We start from the raw sequence: 22069 nt of genomic DNA, 5'->3' as shown, positions 1-22069 counted from the left end.
GCGAGCAAGAGAGTGGATAAGCACAGCATCTCATGTAGCTTTACAACTGAAGGTTCACTGCGAGTTTTTATTTGTAGCTTTTGCACTTGGAATCAAGTGAGTCAGCCTGTTCCCCTGCACATTAGCTCTGCTCAGTAGCAGGAGCAGCTGCAACTGCCACAATTCAAACTGTCTGAAGCTACTAATGCAAGTGAAGGCATCTTAAATCTAGTCAGTATACCTAATATTTCTCATTATGAGACTGTCATAACAGTTTTAGACATATTTACTCATTTCCAGAGACCTGCTGATGGGTCCTTAGAGTTAATATCACATATAAAGTGTGAAATAAATGTTCCATGATGATGATATGCAAAGAGTTTGCGGTAAGCCTAGAAAGGGCCTGGTGTGTCCTGTGATCATTTCGCCAGAACTTATTCTGTTGGAGTTACTGTCTCTACTGTCCAGGAAAGGCTTTCTACTAGATTTCAGAGCATTGCTGTGAGGATTTGATTGCATTCATTGACTTAAGTGCACTAGCAAGGACAGGATGATGGATGAGCACCTCTTCACCTTATCCCCAACTCATCCCAAAAGTATTGATATAGAGCACCATCATGCTGGGGGGATTTATACCTGTCTAGCACATGCTTGGTAACATTAGGCATGATGCCAAAAGGGTTAATGTTTATCTGCCCTAGAGAGTTCTATTCCATTGGCAGTACTTCTCTACAGGGACTAGACAAGCTGTGTGTGTACATCTGCAAATGTGTGTCAGCAATGGGTGCAACGCAATATAGCTGAATGCATTCATTAGAAGGGGTGTCCACAAAGATTTGTACATGCAGTGTATGTGTTGGTGTCAGGAGTGAATGTATAACAGATAGGCCTGAACTGGACCATTTAGTGGTTTAGAGGATCCTGTAATGCTGGCCAAAGCAGAGGAAGAATTTCAGAAATATATATATATAGAGAGAGTGTCATTGTCTAGCAAGATTTTATTCCAAGTACTTCTGGAGCATTTCTATTGGTTCATTCTACATAAAATTTTGACATAGTATAAAGAGCAACGTAAAATTCAAATTATGTCAAAAAGTTAAAAAATGCCATAAAAGCAGATGGAGATTTTTGTGTGACAGTGACAATTTGCTTACTCTTGATTCCTTTATACCCAAAAGAACATGCTTCAAACTTCATCATTTTCCACTGCACCAGTATCCACTGAAAGGATAAGTGCGGTAAGTAAAACCACTAGGTGTTTCTTCTTCAACAGCATAATAAGGAATATCCCATATGTTACCTACATTTGCCAGCATACAAGTTTTTAGTGTGGAGATGCTGCCGATGTTAACAGTGTAGTACAGCGACACACACACTCCATAGCTCCCTCCCGCAAATGGGCTCCTTCAGTCAAAGTGGCTCCAGAGGGACCCCCGGGCTCCCTGGCACTCAGCGCCTCACCCTCCGCTCCCACCCTGGCTTGCCAAGAAAGAGAAGGGTCCTTCATTTTTCTGACACTCTTGTCCTTCAGCCTATTGATCGGCAGGGAAAGAACATCCGCGCGATGGCCGCTAATAGAAAGTGAAGTTCATCAGCCAGTGCCTGCTGATCCCCCTGCACAGACACACAGATCTATAAAGGCCACCCAACTAACCTTTTCCCTTTTTTAACTTCCCCATGTCCCTGCCACCTTCAGCTCTCTCTCTCTCTCTCTCTCTCTCTCTCTCTCTCTCTCTCTCGCGCTCTCTCTCTTCCCCTCTGTTTTTTTTTAAGAGGTTTATTCTTTGTTCTGTTCTTCCTTTGTTTGTTACCCTCTCATGTCTGGTGCACTTAAAAATAGTTCTGGTAAGAGCCCTGTTGCAAATTGAACCTCTTTCATTACCGAAGCTAACAGGAATGCTGCTGCTGTAAACAAATGCATGTTGGTGTGATCAAAGCTAACTTTTTTGATGGATTAGTGGAAATAGGTTGAGCTGGAGGGCAATCAGACAGTATTTTTTATGTGTCTTTCTATAACTCTTCTCTTAGCCTGAGGCGCACTCGCCATTGTTCACATTGTTATCACATTATTCCAACTGTCCAGGGAGGGAACATTCAACAATGAGTGACTGCTATGAATGAGTATGGATTATATTGCAATTGTCCAAATAACACCAAACATCTCCATTTGTTCACACTCTTTACTGCACAGAGCAAAAAGCTGACAATAACCTTTGTTCTGGAGGAGGATTCTTGGGGAAATGGCAGGTAGGGCTACACACGTTCTCAGAAGTGCACCACACATTCTTTATTTTGACTGAACGAGAGGGTTTTAGTGGTTTGTTGTCAGTGCTAGGAGGTACACACATTTCTCATGGAGGAAAACAGAGAGTGACCCCCCCTCCATATCCTCACTGCCCTCAGGCCTTCAGCATTGTCTGTCCTCCCAAAGCCCACTGTACTACAGCGATAAGGTGATGACATACAGTAGCCACACTGTTGGAATGACAGACCAACCCTTTCTTCTTCACTGGTGTGTGTCTTTGGGTTAAGATATGTTACACACAAATCATAACAGGACTCTGTACACCATGTGAACCCATGGAAGGATTATAAAGCTGTCAAAAAGGAGGGATATCATGGAAGAACCCATTTGGGTTCTCTAAAGAACTTTTCAATGGACGGTTCTTTGAAGGTCCCACATGAAAAACCTTTTTTTTTTAAGGTTTTAAGAATCTCTACATCAAAATGATTCTGTACCATTTAAAGAGAAAAGCTGGCCCAAGCCAAGCCAACCACTAAAACATCACCATTTGTAAGAGCGTAAAGCTAAAACTGGAAACTATGCAAGATTCATATCTGAATAGTAGGTATCGTTCTTTGTCCTTAACAAGAAGCATGATTTTCTTTGATCAATGTTGCTGTAGACTCCACTAGCAGAGGAGTGTTATTTTGCCAGCTGTCCAGTTACACTCGTAGCCAGTTGGAGCTTCTTTATTCACATAGGAAACCTCCCACAAATCACTTAAAACTACACCGAAAAATACAGACAGACCTTATGAAAAACTGACCCGCTCATAATCTAAACCATATCTCTCCATTTATCTGATCCAGTGATCCAGGGTGAAATGGGGCTGGAAAAACTCAAGCAATCATTCATATCCAACACGGTAGTCAATAAACTATGGGTTTACTTTGTTTCAAAGTCATAAAGATCTAACAGAGGCGGTAGTAATATGCTTCCCCAGAACAATGCTCACATCGCAGACTCTAAAAGCTGATATTAACTAAATGCCTCCAGCCATGATATATTTTGCCATATTTGTGTAAGAGCAGAATGGATGGCTTGTGGAGTTATATTTCGGTCTATCAGTCTCGGGGTAAGAGACTGGCCTCGGCACTCCAAGCACCCTCTCATTTCTGACAACCTGAGCCCACAAGGGCCATAAAGCCACTCGCAACGGCCGGCTCATCTGGGATTATAGCTGTACCTGCACTGACACGTCACACTGCACCATTCCCTAACACCAAAACAACCCATCTACTTATGCCTAAGGAAATGGAAACCTATCAAATTTGCATTCATAAATTCATCTGAGAAATGCCCGAAAATGTAAATAGTGTGGAAGTAATTGTTTGTGCCATAGCGGGATGTCAAAAGGCACACATCTCATCTGACATCCTGATTGGAACCAACGCGACTCAATTTCCCTTGTTTGTATGGACGCAGACAGAAAACGAGGCTTTGATGGCATTGTAATGTGCTACAGGTTCTCTCATTGAAGACAGATGGTGGTAGAAATCGTCAATGATATGAAATACATGCTAACTAGCTTATTTTACTGATACAGTGCCATTCCATATGAGCACTAGAAATAGTTCAAGTCCACAGTCAGAATGGTGCCCCTGAGAGAGCGGGATGCTGCTACAGACGGCTGCTAAAATGTGCTTGCATACATACATTATCTCTAGAACATAGGCGACCTTAAATTTGCGGCTATGAAATGTGCACAAACAGTACTTGTATGAATTTATCAGGGCATACTGTGCATGTGGAGGAGTAGCCATGCTTTAATCATTGCAAGAGAATGCTGTTACTGCAGAACGGAAACAGAGAATCAGACATAAACATCTACATAGTGATTTCCAGAGCAAATGGGCTACTGGGCAATGACTGTCACAAAAAAAAAACAACAAAAAAACCCGATAAACTCAGCTGTCCAAAACAGCTAAATTTGTCCGCCCAATTAAAACTACACCAACTATCTAAATCAAAAGAAATTATAATAATTATCACAACATCTCTCTGTCATTACTGACAGCCATACCAGGGATTCTGGATCCCATTCAGACTCAGCTATCTTAACTGCCTGGGTGAAACCAGCAGACATTTTTAGTAAAGTTAATGGCAGACCATTCCAGAGAGACAGCTCTTCTTCATGGGCTTAAAACAAACACCCATGTACTCATTGAACTTAACGAAGCTTAAAGCTGGAAACACAATACCGACACATAACCTTATATTCCTGAAAAAGGTTAAACGAAGGTAATCATTTGGACTAGAAAATCTATCTGGAATCAAGAATCTATTCGAAATGACTATAAGCACATTCACTTAGGAAAAGCTGAAGTGAAACCCAGTACACATGGGCCTGGTTAGGAAATTCACAGGTAATTTTTCACTCTTCTCCATTTTCCACCACCAGCACTAATCTCTGCTGTGCACTTAAGATGCAATGTATGGCCTCAACTACCTCTTTCTTAGGCCATTTTTAACTCAAGACCAATGGCTCCTATTAAGGACTCAGACAGGGCCACTGACAAGCCGGTCAATAGCGATGTGAGGTTACTTCATTAATGGCCTAATGCCTGATGAACTGAAGACTGGAAACAGGCCAGTCAGACTAAGACTGGAAAAGTGAGACAGCATTGGCCTTACACAACAAGACCTTCTGGCAGAAGCCGACGCATTGAGCTAGAATGCCCAGATTAATACGCAGGTACAGGCGTGTATGTGTGTGTGTGAGTTTATAAATGATGTTCTCGAGTATGTGAGAGACACATGGCTCAGGCTTATACAGTAGGCCCTATTATTCCAATAGTGACCCCAGCAAAACACTGGCGATCATCCTCCAGCAAAATTAGCATAAAGCAATCCATTAGACAGGCCCTGCCACATGGTGGGGAAATCCCCAATAGGGCTGATCAGAACAGGACAAGTTCATTATTTATAATAGGCAAATGGAGAGAGGGAGAGATGACCACAGAGAGCACTGCACAGCCAAAAGCACTCTGCTACTGCTCAGCGGTCAGACATAACCTGGCACTGTGACACACGCAGTGATATAAATGTCATCACGATAAACACTGTGTTTAATACTGCCATTTAAATGTTGCATATTATAGAAATCTTTATTTAAATCTTTATTTTTATATCTTTATTTTAACCCTTTCAAGTCTAAAGTGAATGAAATCTGATTTGCTATATAATTCAGTTATTCAAGTCACACAATTCGTTATTAGACTCATTGCTTTACTATATGACCAAAATTTCCTCTTTATTTACAAACAGAAATATGATATCAGTGAATTTTAGTATTCATACTTTTCACAGAATCTCTGCTTGCTTTAAAACAGAAACAGAAACAGAAACGCTGGCTTTAAAACATAAGTCATAAAATACACAATTATAACATTCTGTCTTTTCTGTATCACAATTTAATCACAAAAGGTTCTAAAGGTTAAATATATTATCTTTGCAATTAGGGATATCATTACTTAAAGTGTATAATAATTCCCAGTCTGAAAGGACTAAGGTCTATAATGAAGTATGTGGTTTCTAAATTTCTTAATAATCTGTTAGACCTCATTTTGGCATCCACTTATTCCTATAAAGCTTTCTTATGTTTTTTTTTCCCTCTGTTTTTTTGGATGTTACATATGTCGCTATCCACTGCGGAAGAAAGCGGCTAATCTGAAAAGCAGCTACCATTGTGAACAAATACACATACATTAAACCATAACTTGTAAGTGAAGTTCTGCTGACATGAGTAAAGTTAAATGCCAACGTACCATTTAAGATGGAAAGGGCAGCAGCACATCCAACCTTTGTAGTATGCCATTCAGAGTGATTCAGAAATAAAATGGGACTCCACTCCTCGGTGCCTGCCAAGAGATGAGCTTGATAAAAAAAAAGAAAGAAATAAAGAAACACCAAGGAACAAAAGAAGATTCTGCGCTAGCATCTGATTATAACACAGTACACAAACACATACTCAGATTTTTCTTTCTTCTGCTGTAACATAAGTACTGTGCCATAATGGACACATTGTTATTTTCTCTTTGGTAGTATTAGTTCCAATTTCAATAATTTTCACTTTAAAGAATATTGGTAAAAGCATATTGGCAGGACAGGCTAAATCAAGTCCAATAGCACTGTGGAAAGGCCATCCTGACCTCTAGCTGGCTACTCCATTCAAACTAATGACAGGAAAGCAGTACATCTTTTCCCAAGGCGAAATGCCATGTCTGAAAGGCTTGGATTTGATTAATATTTATAATGAAAGTGTGACATCTTTTCTTCCACAGGCTAGTTTATTGTCTGCTGATTACTACTCTAGTTTGGACTGGGGAAATGACTGCCCTGTTGGTGGTGCCCTGACAGAACGGAGCTCCATGCCCACAAAATGTGACTGGAGCCTCGTACCAAAGCCAAGAGCGGTTCTTCTTTTTCCATATATAACCACGGGCTCTAATCACTGCACTTCTGCAGTACAAGTCTTACAATGACTGCTGAGAATCTATTACTGTGCTCACTGTGCTACTACTTTGCACCGGGCCAGTGTTCAGAGGGTTGTTGTACTCCGAAATGTACAGTTGACGTTAATGTAAATCAGAAAGCATAATTAATTTTTTTGTCTGTAGACTGCTGTGATGTATTTCCAAAAGAAACATGACTTTAGGGAGGATCTCTGTACTAGCATTTTCACTAAATGATGGGTGGGGTGCTGGGAAGCCGAAGTGATACATTATATTTGCTAATATTATTTAGTTAGTATTATTTTTCAAAAGACAAGAGAATTGCAGTTTGTCTAGTCCCTGTGGAAAAGTATTAGCAATAGAATAGGACTCTCTGGAGCAGATAAAAATAGATCTGTTGGCATAGAGGTCATAAGTTTGAATCCAGAGCCATGCTGCTTTGCCATCAGCAAAGAGCACAATTAGCTGTGCTTTCCCAGGTGTGTAGATGGTGCTTTTTGGCCCCTTCATCACTCTTAAAGTCTGTTAGCCGGTGTCGTGGAGCTGGGTGACCTGACGCTTTCACATGAATGCCAGGTGTGGTCTGGAGGAGTAGAAATGTCTAGAGGGGATGAGGTGGGGTGGTGATCATACCGATACACCATACATCCTGACATTACTAACACTCATGTCACTGAATGCAATCAAGCTTTACAGCGATGCTCCAGAATCTAGTAGAAATCCCTCCCTGGAATTTAGAGACAGTTACTCCTACAAAAGCAGGTCAAGCTTTTTATAATGTGCTTGTTTTTGGAAGAAACAATCAATGATCAAGTGTCCCAATACTTTTGTCCTATGATCAGTCGCACTTAACATGACCAGGGACATGAACTAACACGGTAAAAAACAGGTCTTTTTCAATTCAGGTTGGCTTTACATTATCATAGACCGAAGAGTGGCCTTATACACAAACCTACCAGCTGACTTTGCTGAATTGTAACAACAACATTACAGGGCTATTAGCTAGGTAAGATACAAAGCGTTAAACTATGCAGAGTATTAGCTCACTAGAAAAAGCCAGCCAGCATGAAATTAGAGCCAGTTTAGACAGTTTTTGTTCAGCAGGTTAAGGTTGTGTGGTTTCGGAAGTCGAGTGATGATGTTAATAATGTGGCCTGTGCCAGGCTTGCCGTTGCAGCAGAGATAAAAATGCAGCATGTGTTTACAGCAGAAGTGGGCCTCCTCTACAGGTCAGAGTTAATGTTCTTCTTCTGATGTGCAGATGATGTGCACTTGCACAGAGAAGAGAGACCCATATTGTGCTTTTCTCATTCCTGGTGCTTCCCCAGCACACGGCTTGTGGTGGAACTTTATTCTTCGGTGTACAACACTTGTTTTTTTCTTTTCTTTCTTTTTCAGGTTCCACTTCAGATAACTTACGTACCTGTTGTGTTCAATTTTCCACCTTAGGAAACCAATCTGGAGGCAGCTTTTTCAAGCTATATGTCAGCAGACAAGGGTCGAAGGCTTTTATGTGGTGAAAGCAGTTAAATATGGCAGAGAGGATTACTATTGCTCGAGCCCGGCTTGAATGACAGTGTGACAGTGAAGGCACATCAGCTCTGCTCTCTGAATCAAGAGCTTCTAGCTGAAGCCCTGAGACATACTCACTCACTGATCCTGCTGAAAGGTGAAGGAGCAATGTCATCATCGTCGAGGGGAGTGTGTGTTGAGAGAGGTAAAGGGAGAAAGAGAGAGAGATGTACAGGTCTAGTGTGACCTTGGCTGCAGAGGATGAGGAGTGATGAGCGTATATGTATTGCACACACTGGGATCCATTACTCACCGCTCTCTTCTCCAAGAGCTTTATATTGTCATCCCATCTCTACATTTTACACACACACACTGCAGAGAGTGTGTAATGGCTCTGCAGACACTGGCCTCCTATGGCAGTGAATATATAGAAAACCAGTCCTCCCTCGTTCGTCGCATTGAGGAGCCCACCCTGCGCTTTTCACAGCGGTTCTGGTTCTCATCTTTATTCCTATTTAAGTCAAAGGCAGAAATTCAATGCGCACAGGGGCACGGTGTGGAGCTAGGCTTCACTGGTTTCTCTCTGTGCAGAAAATGAGATCTAATAATGATTTGCTCACCGTGGGTGCTATCAGCACATGAAATCATCCAGGTTAATCAAATGGTTGTTGTGAAGGCCATTCCTTTTTGCACAGTGCTAACCCTTGCCGGTGTGAGTTGAGGAGATCATTGATTTTTAATCTGCAATGAAAACCCCTTGTCACCCATGGTTGTTTCTGAAATAATGCTGTTTTTGTTAGTTAGACTTTTCGCCAGTTCTTCTGGGAGGTGCCTGTGGGCCTTCTGATGGGATAAAAAGGACAAAAGTTTCTGTGTGATCAGCTTCAGCTTTTGACCCTTTCATGTAATTTAATGTGACCTCAGCTTTCATAGCTTGAAACAAGCCAAGATTTCTTTTTTTTGCGGGGGGGGGGCCTTCACTTTTGGACGAAATAAACAAAAAATACTAAATATATTAAGGATGATACATTATGATACCTAATGTGCCGTGGGCTAGTATTGATTGCCTGAAAGAGGCATGCATGCAACTTTCTCAAAATTAATTATACTCAAGCAGCTCAGTGAGTCTCACGCAAGGCCTAATGCTAACGAATCCTGCCAATATTAAAATGTGTAATCTGTAAATAAAATAAATAACTTTAATCTTTAAAAAAGTCAATTCTGCCACAATGATGCGCTGTCACAGTCAAGACCTTGTGATGTCAATGCTACATCAATACACAGAAGGGGGAAAACAAGTCATGAAAAAGCCTTGAATCAAGAGCTTCTCGCTGAATAAAACTTGACAAATAGAAAATTATTTAAAATATGTCAGTAATCAACTTCCCTCAACTTATTCAAGGTTCACAAGACGGATATAATGAGGACATTCTCTCATATTCTGTGATATTTAGAAGCACAAGGACATCTCCTCTAAGTAATGATTTAGTACAAGCAAAGCGCACTGACACCCACAGTCTGAGGGTAAGAGTTAGTTTAAATATACTGAATAAGAGAAACCTTAATCTGAGCTTTCTTTTTTTCCCCCTCCACTTTGGAGAGGCCACGGACACATAGCTGTGCTCTTACAACGGGAGGAAAATGGGCACATGCTCCGCTCAGCGTTAGGTCATATAGGATAAGTAGACATGAGTGATTATGAGAAGAGATTGTTTGTTAAGTAAAGAATGTACTCCTTTCTTAGTGTTGTCCTAATGTGGAACTCTGTATTAGTGATGTGTTCTTTTCTTGAACCTACTTGGCCCTTGTCTGGCTGGCGACCCCCCAAAAAGCCTGGCTTAGGCCCACGGCAGGACTCGCAGATAGAGCCTCAATAAATGTTCAATAAATCATCGGCCTGACCTTTCCTGGTGTGGCAAACCTCCCAGCTCCAAATGTTAAAGACAAGAGAAAGATTGAGACTTACAGAGGAGTGATGAAGTAGACTCTGCAGCCTCTCTTTCTTTTTCTTTTGCTTTTTTTTTCTTTTTCTTAAGAAGCTTTAAAACACCGTCTCTTTTTCCTTTTCGACTATCAGGGCCAGATGTTTCTGAGTGAGGGCAAAATGTGACTAGCAATGTGCCTAAAGAGAAATTAACATTCAGTTCTTTATGGTAAGATTGTAAGTAATCACGGAAATTGTGCATGGCATCACCTACTAAGTGCACTACGCTTGTAAGGGGATCGAAAGTTACACAGGCCAGTCAAAACAAGCTCTGGATTTAGGGAGAAAGTGCCGGTGCAGTGGTGAAGAAATCGTGGCTAGATTAGAGAAGTAGCAAACTACATTAAGTAACAAGAAGTAACTTCATGGAGTTACATTTGTCTCGTTCTACCGAAGGTGTTGCAGCCGTCATCCCGATTGGTGCCTTTCTCATGCATTAGTAATCAGCCACATCAGACACAGCCAGTATATATATATATAATGAATGCTTTCAGCTACTTTAAGTTGCACCTATTGCTGACACAGATGTGCAAAGGCACAAAACACCTTGTCTAGTCCCTTTAGAGCAAGTATTGCCAAAAGAATATGACTCTCTGGAGCAGATAAACATAAACCTATTGGCCTTAATGCCAGGTGTGGGCTGGAGAAGTATAAAGTCCCCCTGCATTGAGCTGAATGATGGTGCCAGAGAAGTGTACAAGTCACAGAATACAAGTTCAAGTCAAGTCACAAGACTTTAGGCTAGAGTTTAAGTCAAGTCTCAAGTCAGGATTCGATTGCATTCAGTGACAAGGGCGTAAGTGAGGTCAGGATGTTGGATGATCATCACCTCACCTCATTCCCAACTCCCAACTCATCCCAAAAGTATTGTATAATTGTACAATACAGTTTCACTGCTCCTAAGCTCAATGCTGAGGGCCTTTATACCCCACTAGCCCACACCTGGCATTAGGCATGGTGCTAATAGGTTAATGTTTATCTGCTTCAGAGAGGATTATTCTATTTGCTACACTTCTCTACAGGGAACTGCCTGTTGCCAAAGGCTACTACGTACACTGCTCCAGCCGAAGCCATGCTGCGCTGCTTAGTTTACACTTGTTTACACTTTGTTTACACTTGCTCACGCAATCTGGATGTTGTGATGAATCAGTAACGATATGATTCTGCAATGGCTTTTCTATAAAAGGCACAAAATTCTGCTTGTTTAACATAAAATGAAGGCACGTGCAAATCCGAAGTTCTACTGTGGTTGTGGTGTGTGTTTGCCGGTCCATTATATTGTGTATTATTACTTATATTATTAAGATTTGTTAACTGATTAGTGCAAGCTCTGCCTGCCAGTGTCTGACCTGTGAAGAGACTTACTCAAGTAATTAATAATATGACTACTTTTACTCCAACTTCAACAATTATAACTTAGAACTTAACACTACTTAGAACTGAGTACAGTGTACTTTACCCACCGCTGCTCCACTCCGGCTCACTAAACACTAAAAGTTTGGGGAATAATAACACTCTCAAATCCTCCCTAAAATACATATGTATGAGGTAGAGGACTGTGTTTTGCATTTTTCCATATACATGTCACATAAACTGCACATTTAGGCTCATACAGCAGTTTCGTACATAACACAAAAGCAGAATGCATCCTTTTTGTGCCTGAAATGGAAAGCAAAAGGCTTAGTACTTCTGGCCCTCTGTCTCTTTTTCCTGCTCCGTCTCTGCAGCTTCGCTTCGCCATTCGTATTCCTCCCTGTACCTACTTGGCTGAGTGAGCGTGTAGGGCAGCGGACATTTTACATATGTGATCCGTCATAGGGGCAGGATTAATGTTGTTTGCCGGCTCCCAAACACAGCTTGTGGTGCACTGTGGGCGACAGAAAACTTGGCTGGGCCTGGCTGCCACGCGGCTGGGAGGGAAATTAACCCTTGGTGGCAATGAGGCTGGAGGCCGCTGCTCAGGTGTCCTTACATATGTTAGCAGTGTCAGGACAAGCCCAGCTCCAGGGCCCCCTGCAGGGAGAGAGCAGCACCAGTGTGCCTGTGCTAGAGCCTGGGCAGAGGGGGGAGATGGGGAGAGGGCTGCTCCTTGGCACAGAGCGCTGCCAATATGCTTGCTTTTTAATGCCGCCTTGTCTTAACTGCTGCAGAGCTGCAGCACACAAATTATCACCACACACTGTGTGATGCTGTTCGGCCATTAAACACCGCTTTGCGTAACGGAGGGAAGCAGAAAGGGGAAACTCTAAATGAAAGATGGTCTTTGGTCAAGTTTCTGGAGGAATATAAGCTGACACATCAAAGCTGTCAGCCATAGAATGCTAAAGGTTAATGGCATCTGCTATATGACTATAGAGTGCAGGTCCAAGTGTTCACTGTTCAAAGCCCTGCCCGTCTTGTTACTTTTGTCAGGTGTTCTTCGTTCAGTTGAGTATATCTAGTCCTGTCTTTCTCTCTGTCTGTGTCAAATGTAAGCAGTTGTGTATGTGTCTTCCTTGCCTATACTCGGTTATGTTTTGTTACACACTAAATGGACAAAAGAATTGGGACACCTGCTCATTCATTGTTTCTTCTGAAATCAGAGAAATTAAAAATAATGTATCCTGCTTTTGTTGGAGTAACTGTTTCTACTATCCAAGGAAGGTTTTCTACTAGATTTTGGGACAAACATTACTGTTAGGATTTGATTGCACATAGCAACTCATCCCAAAAGTGTTGGATGGACTAAGTTATGGATTATTCCAGAGAATGCAGTTCCCTGCTCCACAGCTCAGTAATGTGTAAATGTCCATGATGGTGAAGAGAGAGACCCCATAGACCTTCTCAACTGTCCTAACTATTCGCTGCAGGGTCTTGCAGTCAGAGACATTGCAATTCCCAAAGCAGACAGTGATGCAGCTGCTCGGGATGCTCTCCACAGTCCCTCTATATAACATGGTAAGGGTGGGAGGGGGAAGATGAGCTTTCCTCAGCCCCCTTTAGGATGCAGAGGTGCTTCTGGGCTCTCCTGGCTATGGAGCTGGTGTTGAGGGATCAGGTGAGGTTCTCTCGGTGATGTAAACACAAAGGAACACTAAGTTTTATCAATACATTTTTTATTGCTTTGCTCTGTTGAGATCTTGTAGGGGAAGTTGATGGAGCCATTTTCTGGAAGCAGAAAGTTCATAGTGATGACTAGTCAGCTTGCAGGGGTACACAGTGCCACTGTGCCACTGAGCTTGCAGGGGTACACTGGCCACCACTTTGGCTTCACCTTTGACTGCAAAGCTACTTTTAGCAAAAGAACACTGTCTTGAAGTTCATTGTTTTAAACACTACCCAGCAAACCAGCATTATTGCTGCACCCAAACCGAGAACTGGCGGATTGACACTGACAATGCTCACCTGGTTACACCAGTTTGCAAATGCTAACTTTTCTAAATGGTAAAGAACGAGCTTCAGAGCCCTGATTTAAATGAGAGGCCATCCTACTTATTATAATTCTACGACTCTCTCCCTGCTGAGACACAGGTGTCCTAGTGAGAAGAGCACATTGGGAACACATGGTGGGACTGATGCGCTACATTGCCTATTCCGTAATTACAGCACAGCTTGGAAAGACTACAGATGATCAGAAATACCCACTTATTCTACTTTTTTTCTGCAAATGAAATAAATGATTCTGGAGTGCTGTAAGATTTTATGTACAGGTAGAAGGTATGACTTTTTTGGGGTGGGTGGGGTGTGTGCTTGTGTGTGGGGGGAAGAACTGTAGCGGGAAAAGAAACATAGAGGTTTCTCCTCAGCTGCATGTGTTCCTGCTAGTATACTCAAATGCAATCAAATGACAGTGCAGAAGAGGAGAGATAAAGATAGAATGCCTAACTGACAGTATCCAGCAGCTGTTGTCATGGTGCTGACCTTTACTGTGGCCCATGGTGACCCGTAGTTCTGCATTCAAACTTTAAATTGTAAACTTGAACCCTGACATTTCCATGCCTCGGTGCAGGGGTGTTATCTTAGAGGAGAGTGACAGTGCAGCGGACGTAACCAGGAGCAGACTTCTGACAGCTGAGAGAGGGAGAGAGAGAAAGAGAGAGAGAGAGAGAGAGAGAGAGAAAGAGAGTCAAAGAGCTAGAGAGAGAGAGCAAGAGAGAGAGAGGGTTTTCTTTAATGGTCACGCTAAAAAAAGCTTTGACATGGCAAACCGAAATGCTCTATCAGAGCAAAGTTGCTGTGAGTCAAGCGTAGAGCATGTGAAACCAGGGAAGAATCCCCTCTCCTCAGAGCCGCTCTCTGACTCTTACTCCAGCTCGCTCTCTCCGTCTATGATCCAGTCTCTGCCAATCTGACAGGCTCTATCTGCCTGCTCCAAAGAACCGGCGTAAAAGGACAAAAATAAAGAAATAATAAAAAAAAAAAGACTCACCCCCAGGCTATAGCCAGCACCTCCACCACTTTTTCCATTATTTTCAGTCGGGGTTTGAAGTTTTCTGCTATCTCTAATAGAAAAAGCCCACGAAGGGGAGCTGTGAATGAACAGGCCCTAAAGAAAGAAAAGGAACAAGCGTGCTGGTGCGGGTTGGGTTGGGGGGGGGGGAGGGTTTAGGAAGGGGAAAAAAAGTAATAGTCTGCAAGCAAGATGCTGGGCAGGGAGACAGGGCTGGAGATAGTTGTCCCAGCCAGAGAGATAAAAGCTACATTACATGAAATTAATGGAGGCTGCATGAGCAGTACATGAATCACTGTTTCAACACTATGAAACTGGTACAAAGGCATAAAGGAATCTGAGCACTAACTACAGCTTCAAAGGTCTCCCATTTAGGCAGCCAACATGGGCCTGACAGAGAGGGGGTGTTCGGCAAGGGAAAGAGCGAACGAGAGAACGAGAGAGAGAGAGAGAAGAGCCAGGGAACAAGATAGCTAGTGTGGGGGGCGGGAGGTGTGGAGGAGAGAGAGAGGGAGAGAGAGTTAGGTAGAGAAAAGAAAGCGGCTGCAGTGGAATGAATGAGAGCAGATGAGCGTTACCCGTGAAGTCGGCTGCATTTCTCTCTCTTAGCTGATATCAAACACAGTTTAATGAAAGTTAAATGCTTTCTGAGGAGCGCACGGGCTGGAACAGATGAGATTGGGCCGTGAGAGCTGTCAGTGCCATTGTTGCTGACGCACTCCCTCTCAATCTCTCTCTCTCTCTCTCGCGCTCTTTTTCTCTGTTTCTCTATCCCAGTGCTGGGACTGCCACCAGCACCACTCTCCTCCTACACAAAAGGCATATGCAGATAGCACACAGCAACGGCGGCCGCCATATTGGGTCAGAAAAAAAGATGAAGAGTTTTTTTTTTTACTTCCCCCTCTTGCCTTTTTTTCCCAACACTTGGCATGACGTTCATCTGCAAATAAATCTTTGTAATTTGAAAGTGACGGCGGAAAGATTTATGGTGGAATAAGTGGCCATTTCTGCAAGAATTTATAGCGGCGGTGAAGATGGGGAGTGTGCAGGAAGAAGTGGAAGAGGCACAGCCCGAGCAGGTAGAGCAGCGTTTGATTATGGGGGGGCAATGCGACAGACATGTCTGCCGTCCGCTTTGATCTGAGGGGATCCAACCCCCCACCCGTCACCCTCCCAGACAGACGCACACCCCAAAAAACCCACCCGCAGCCTCCCCCTCCTTCTCGCTTTCTCTCTTTTTCTCTCTCTCTCTAGACACTTTAGAGAGACATCCCTCCCTCCCTGTGCATAATGGTTCTCCTCCTTCTGTCTTCTGTCTCTGACATGCAGATGTGCAACAAAAGGAGAGGGGGGCAGACAGCTCCTTTATTTCAAATATGAATAACCAGCCATGATATATGACCCGGCCCACGTACTGTTACAAAGGAGTTGCTATTTAGGTTGCAATTGTCTAAAGAAAGACAAATCAAGCCCATTGTGAGTGGACGATGACGACGGGCTGGGCCTGTGTAGGTGGAGAGAGAGGCGCGGGCGGCGGTGGAACGTGCACCTAGGTTGCCGTAATTAATGCACAGTTCCAGTGGCTGATCATTTAACCTCTCCTGGCATGTGTCACCCAGCGGCTCCTCTCACTTCTGCAACAATAAACACAAACAAACAATTAGAGACGGCCAGTGGCTCAGCCACTTCCCCTCGCCAGCAGAGTTTCATTACAACAAGAGCCATCAGCGCAAAGCCATCATAACACACAATTACCGCAGAGTGAACCTCTCCAAGCTGAAATACAGACGCCTGTGATTTCACAGTCAGAGGACGAAAAAAAAAGAAGCACATAAAATAAAATAAAAAAACAGGCAAAAAAATTGCCCCCTTACTCACCTTTGCGGAAAAAGGCGTGTAAATACAGTTTATCGATACGTAAAAGAAAGCAGGCTGTGGCTCTGGAACACAGAGGGGCAAAAGGGCCAGCGAGGCTGCTGGAATGTAGCTCAGGAACACTCTGGACTGGGTGACAGCGAGGGGGAATTACACAAGCCGCCCCCTCGGCACCTCTCTCCTGCCACCCTAAAGCGCTCTATCACGTAGGTCAGAGGTCAACTGCGAAGCATGACAGGAAAAGAGAAAATTGCAGCAGGGCCAAAGACTGAAGTTCTCCTCTTCAAAAGCGGCGCAGAGAGGCCGGGGCCTGCCCGGGGCCAGGCTGTGGCTTTCAGAGCAGCCTTGTGACTAGTGCTCAGGCCCTTCACATGATCCATCTACAGGCTAACCTTGTCATCATTAAGGCCAGCCTTATTTATCTGCTCGTTTTGCAGAGGAGAGCAGGGTGTCAGACAGAGGCCACTGCATGGTCAGAGGCCCCATGAGGAGATTATCAAACAGGCACAGAATGCCTTTTTATTCAGTGTGCTTATGCCATTGCAACTGCTGCACTTTTAGTGAAAGTGGGACCTTTATGATGGCATTTACAGGACAGTCTCAACCGGAGGGCGACTAGAACTTTCCTGCGAATGCTGAATGTGGACTTCTGTCAACTTCAGGAGAACTGCAACCAAAACTTAACATGGGATAAATAATAAGACTTAGTCTAATATTTTGTGTCTGATACTTTATGATATGATAACACCTTTTGAAGGGCAGTCTTTCTAAGGCTACATACATAACCTACATGAAACTTTAATGACAACTAATATAAATTAGCCTATATGGACAGCAAACCTACATCCAACTAACGACAGTTTAAAATTCCTTTAAAATTCACAAATGTGATGCTATGAAATGACAGAAATTTGGGAGGAACATGCCTGAAGCCTCCATTTTTAACTCTGTCACCTCTCATTCCTAAACAGAGAGGGAGAACTGGCTTGCTACCACTTAAAATTAAGCAAGGCCCTTATCTCATGCAATAACATGGATGTTCCAAACATTATTGAAAAATGCTGCACAAACTGCAAAATTTGCAAGCTACAGTCCATCCATCCACCATCAACCATCCACCATCAACTATCCACAACATTATCCACTTTTTTTAGGTCAGGGTCTGCAGGGTCTACCTGACATTATTTGAAACAAGGCAGGAATACCTCCTGGACAGAACATCAGTACATGGCAGAGTAAAGTATTGCAAAGCATCGCAAAGCCAGTTCAGAAAACATAGTACCCATAGGAAACCCAAGTGGCACAGAGAAAACACAACAAACTCCTCACAGGCAGTGACTGGAGTGAAGATCGAACCCACAGCCCCAGGCCCCTGAGGCTAAGTTCACTTACACTAAAATTCTACTGGGCCTGTGGGGCTTTAGTTAGTATGCAAGATTCTATGCAAGCATGAATTTGAATCGTAGAATGATCACATGCAAAGGTTCACATTTAAGTAATGATTATAAGATGTAAATGTGGTGTAAAAGTGTGTACAGATCATCCCATTTCCACCCCGATGTACAAACCTCACACAGTGCAACAGGCATTAGAGTGAGAGATTTGTGAAATATGTGTGATTTTCGAAATCTGCACGCAAATGCTGAGAACGTCTGCATGAAATTCAAGCATGATTTATAAATGAGACCCCAGGACTTTTGCTCTCAGAATGTTTTCACAGCATACTTCTGAGGTCTGAAGAGCCGCGCCAACTGTGCATTAGCAATAAAGAATCTGGCTGAAATTCGTCTAGCACCTCCGAGAAATCAGCCTGTCAAAGTCCTGAGATTCTAATATACCTTTTGTCTGTCTTTGTATCGCTGAATGATGGATGTCCCCAAGTGCTGATGAAAAAATATGACACAGCAGTTCCGACTTTTTGGTTAGAGATTAGAAAACTGTTTATTGCCAGATAACCATTCTGTAGTGATTCTTTCTTCTTTGAAAGGGCTCTTCTTGAGACCAAAAGAGGTCCCGTGGAGGGACAAGCAACCCCTGACTGCTTTAGAGTGGAGAAAAATTTGACATGATGAAGAACGTTTCTGGTGAGAGCTGTGTTTAGAGTGAGACAGAGGATACACTTACTAATGTCATCAATCCTCAGACAGGAGGCCCACTGCTTCACATTAGGCCCAATCCTCAAGCATAATAATCGTGTCTCTCCTCTAAATACCTAAAACACACAAACTGCCAAAGTCATTTGAAAAAGACTTAATTAAGTTCATCTGCGCAAACATTAACCTTGCAAAAGGGCTAAGGGGAGGGGTGGGGGAGAGAAGAGAGGATGAGAGGAAGGAGAGACAGAGAGAGAGAGAGCGAGAGGGAGGGCGAAGAGGGATTTTCTGGACAGAGAGCAGGAGGAAGGCTAATGAAGGAGGGCGAGTTGTGTTTGCTCAGACCTTTGTGTCGGAGGGACGACAAGAGATCTTTCGCGGGGAACCGTGCACACGTCTCTCGATTTTACTGAAGTACTGCACAAACAGGCTCCAAATGACAAGGTGACACTGGGAATACACTGATACGTGACCGCTGCTGGAATTGCAGTCATCCGTTTAAGATGACTGCAGCCACAGTGGACACTGAGTCGTCATTAGAGAGATGTGGAGAATAAGCCTGTGAGATTGGGAGGATTATTGAGACTGAACGTGGACTGATACCCCCAAGGGCACCATGGCCAACCGGCATGGCATATCTTTTGTTCCACAAGGCAAATCTGTAGGCCTACTTGGTAATATCTGCATAGTAGAATGAGAGCAGAGCTATTTAATTCCATTTGCTAATCATTCGCTATTTAGGACTGTTGTTTGTTGTTAGCCTGCACCTTTAAACGCTTTAATATTATGAAGCATGTTAAGTATTAGCACTGCTAGCACTGCAAATTCAGCTACTGCTGCAACTTTGATTTCTGCTACCACAACTATGACTAGTGCTACTAGCACAACCGCTACTGTTATTACTACAACTATTACTACTACTGTTTGTACTGTAGTACAGTATAATTTCATTTAATTACTACTACACCCACTACTACAACTATTAATACTACTATTGTTAATGTTAGTGGAACTATTATTACTATTACTGTTGATGCTGCTACTACTTATATTGTTACTAGTACTACTACTTCCACTACTAGTAATGCAACCACTACTGCTGCTACTACTACTACAACTAATAGTACTTGTATCACCAGTAAGGTTACTGGTACTACTACAATTGCTGCTGTAACCACTACTGTACTACTCTTTCTACTACTACTACTACTATTGCTGCTTCTACTAATACTACTTCTACTACTATTCTACTACTTCTACTACTAACAATTGTTAGTACTACTACTGTTAATGTTACTGACACTACTACTGTTGCTGCTGATGTTGCTACTACTAATATTGTTGCTAGTACCACAACTACAACTATTAGGACTAACACTGCTTGTAATGGTACTGGCACTTCTCATACTACTACTGCTACTACAACTACTATTAGTACTGGTACTCCTAGTAATGTTACTGGTACTATTACTACTATTGCTGCTGCAACCACTATTGATACTACTACTACTATCACTACTAGTGCTGCTACTAAAACTACTACCACTATTAGTACTACTACTCCTAATAATGTCACTGGTACTACTGTTACTACTATTGTTGCTGTAACCACTACCACTACTGCTACTACTACTGCTACTAATAACTATAATAATGCTAGTACTACTAATACAAATACTACTACTACTATTACTATTACTACTACTGCTAATAATAATGCTAGAAATAGGCTTGAAAAACACCCATCTCAACCCGGAACATGTGCAAGCACTTTTTGCATCAGATTTATTTTTACTCATCCTATGCAAGAATGCAACAGCTCCCTTTATTATGTTTTTTTCATAACTGACTTTGACATATGGTCAGTCTGTCAAAGTTTATTTCAACCCCCTTAGTCATAAATAAATAAATAAATAAATAAATAAGTAAATAAGTGGAGTGTTTGGTGGCGACTGGAGAGTGGGCCTGCATGTTTGTGGGCTGCTTCCCTTAATTACCCACCACATTAACGAGTTGCAGAGACAGGGCCCAGTTCCACACACACACACACACACATGAAGGGAGAGTGTTTGAAGTGCCCCGGTAGTTTTTTCCCCTTCAGCGTTCATTACTTTAAATGACACTGCTCACGCGGAGATGCAAGGGTCCGAGGGCGTAGAGGCCCCGGGGCAGTGGATGGAGGGGAGTGAGGGGGTGGGGGAATGAGGGGTGAGGATGAGGAAGGGCTTGGCTGGTCCTGGTATGTGTGACGTGCCCTGTGTGACAGGCCAGAGCAGCACTTCATATCTGTCCGGCGTGTTGCAGCCATTTTGCCTGTTAGGAGCTGAACGACTGCCTTTGGCTGAATGGGATTCAAAAGCAGGCATCCTGTTAGATCAGGCCTGCACCATGCGGGAGATGACATTTCAATGTCTGTTTGGATTAGAGGTGCTGCAGACACACGTCTGCCTACCTGATCGAACTGATAGAAGGAAATATATTCACCATGTCGCCAATACTCCCTCTATCTAGCCCCTTCACTCATGTTTTCACAGTCCTCGCATGTGTGATCGTATGTTTGCAATAAAACACGTTGCATGAAAAGCGTTTGACATTAGCGTTCAATATGGCCTCTTAGTCTGTCCTTTGGCCATGATTCTCTTGTTCTCTCTCTCTTTTCACTCCTTCCTTTTCTTTCTCATTCTTTCTCTGCAAGTCTTACTCTGTTACACATGCACACACACACACGCATACACAGTGTACAACACTCATTGGAGGAGCAGCAGTGTAAGGGTTAACACTGCCGAGAGCCTTTGCCCAGTGGATTGTTTATCGACTGAGAGAGAAGGTCCTCTTTCTCTGGGCCAGTTAAGTCAGCCTCCCTTTTGTTTGACGCTGCCCATTTGAGGAAAGCTTATCCCTGACCTTCTGCCGCCGAGACTGATGACAAGGACAGCGCACACTAACCTTGACATTCAACGGGCTAAATGGCTTTTTCCACAAGCAGTCAGCAAACAGGGAGACAGGCAGCAAGAGGCCAAGAACTAATGAATCTCTAGCTGGAGAAACTTAGCAGCAACACACACTTTAAAGGAGACGCTCCCGCTAACATAACAGCATCTGTGGAAAAAAAGTGTACATGAATGTGTGTGTCTGGGTGTGTGTGTGTGTACATTCATGCTACTGATAATGCCAAAAAACATGATGAAACTGACCTTAGGTATTAGCTATGAAGAGCTGCATTCAATTTAGCTGTGCATGTTAGCATCCAAGTTATTACACATGTTAGATATACATACTTGCAGATTAGCATCCAAGTCTTCAAACTAGCTACACATATTGACATTGCAGTTAGCTATACATGTTAGCATTTGTGTCATAGATATTTGCATATTAGCATGTTAGCACTCAGGACATACATATTTGCATCTGGGTATATTTGCAACTAGGCATAGTGCCAAAAGGAAATGTGCTCTCTGA

General features: G+C 42.9%; 1 long non-coding RNA gene across 4 annotated transcripts in view; it reads right to left on the bottom strand.

The window, feature by feature from the left end:
* LOC140554782 (uncharacterized) overlaps positions 1–22069 on the bottom strand; it is a 367378-nt gene that overhangs the window by 44021 nt on the left and 301288 nt on the right. For 2 of the 4 annotated variants that reach the window (XR_011979642.1, XR_011979643.1), the window contains one exon: positions 6031–6123. The exons of the other annotated variants lie outside the window; for them this stretch is intronic. This is a non-coding gene — a long non-coding RNA (uncharacterized lncRNA). The remainder of the gene's footprint in view (positions 1–6030; positions 6124–22069) is intronic. 4 annotated transcript variants of the gene reach the window in all.

This window comes from Salminus brasiliensis, chromosome 4, assembly GCF_030463535.1.
Source record: "Salminus brasiliensis chromosome 4, fSalBra1.hap2, whole genome shotgun sequence".
Taxonomy (NCBI): Eukaryota; Metazoa; Chordata; class Actinopteri; order Characiformes; family Bryconidae; genus Salminus; species Salminus brasiliensis.
Note: the sequence above shows the minus strand (reverse complement) of the source record. Positions and strands in the feature narration are given on the sequence as shown.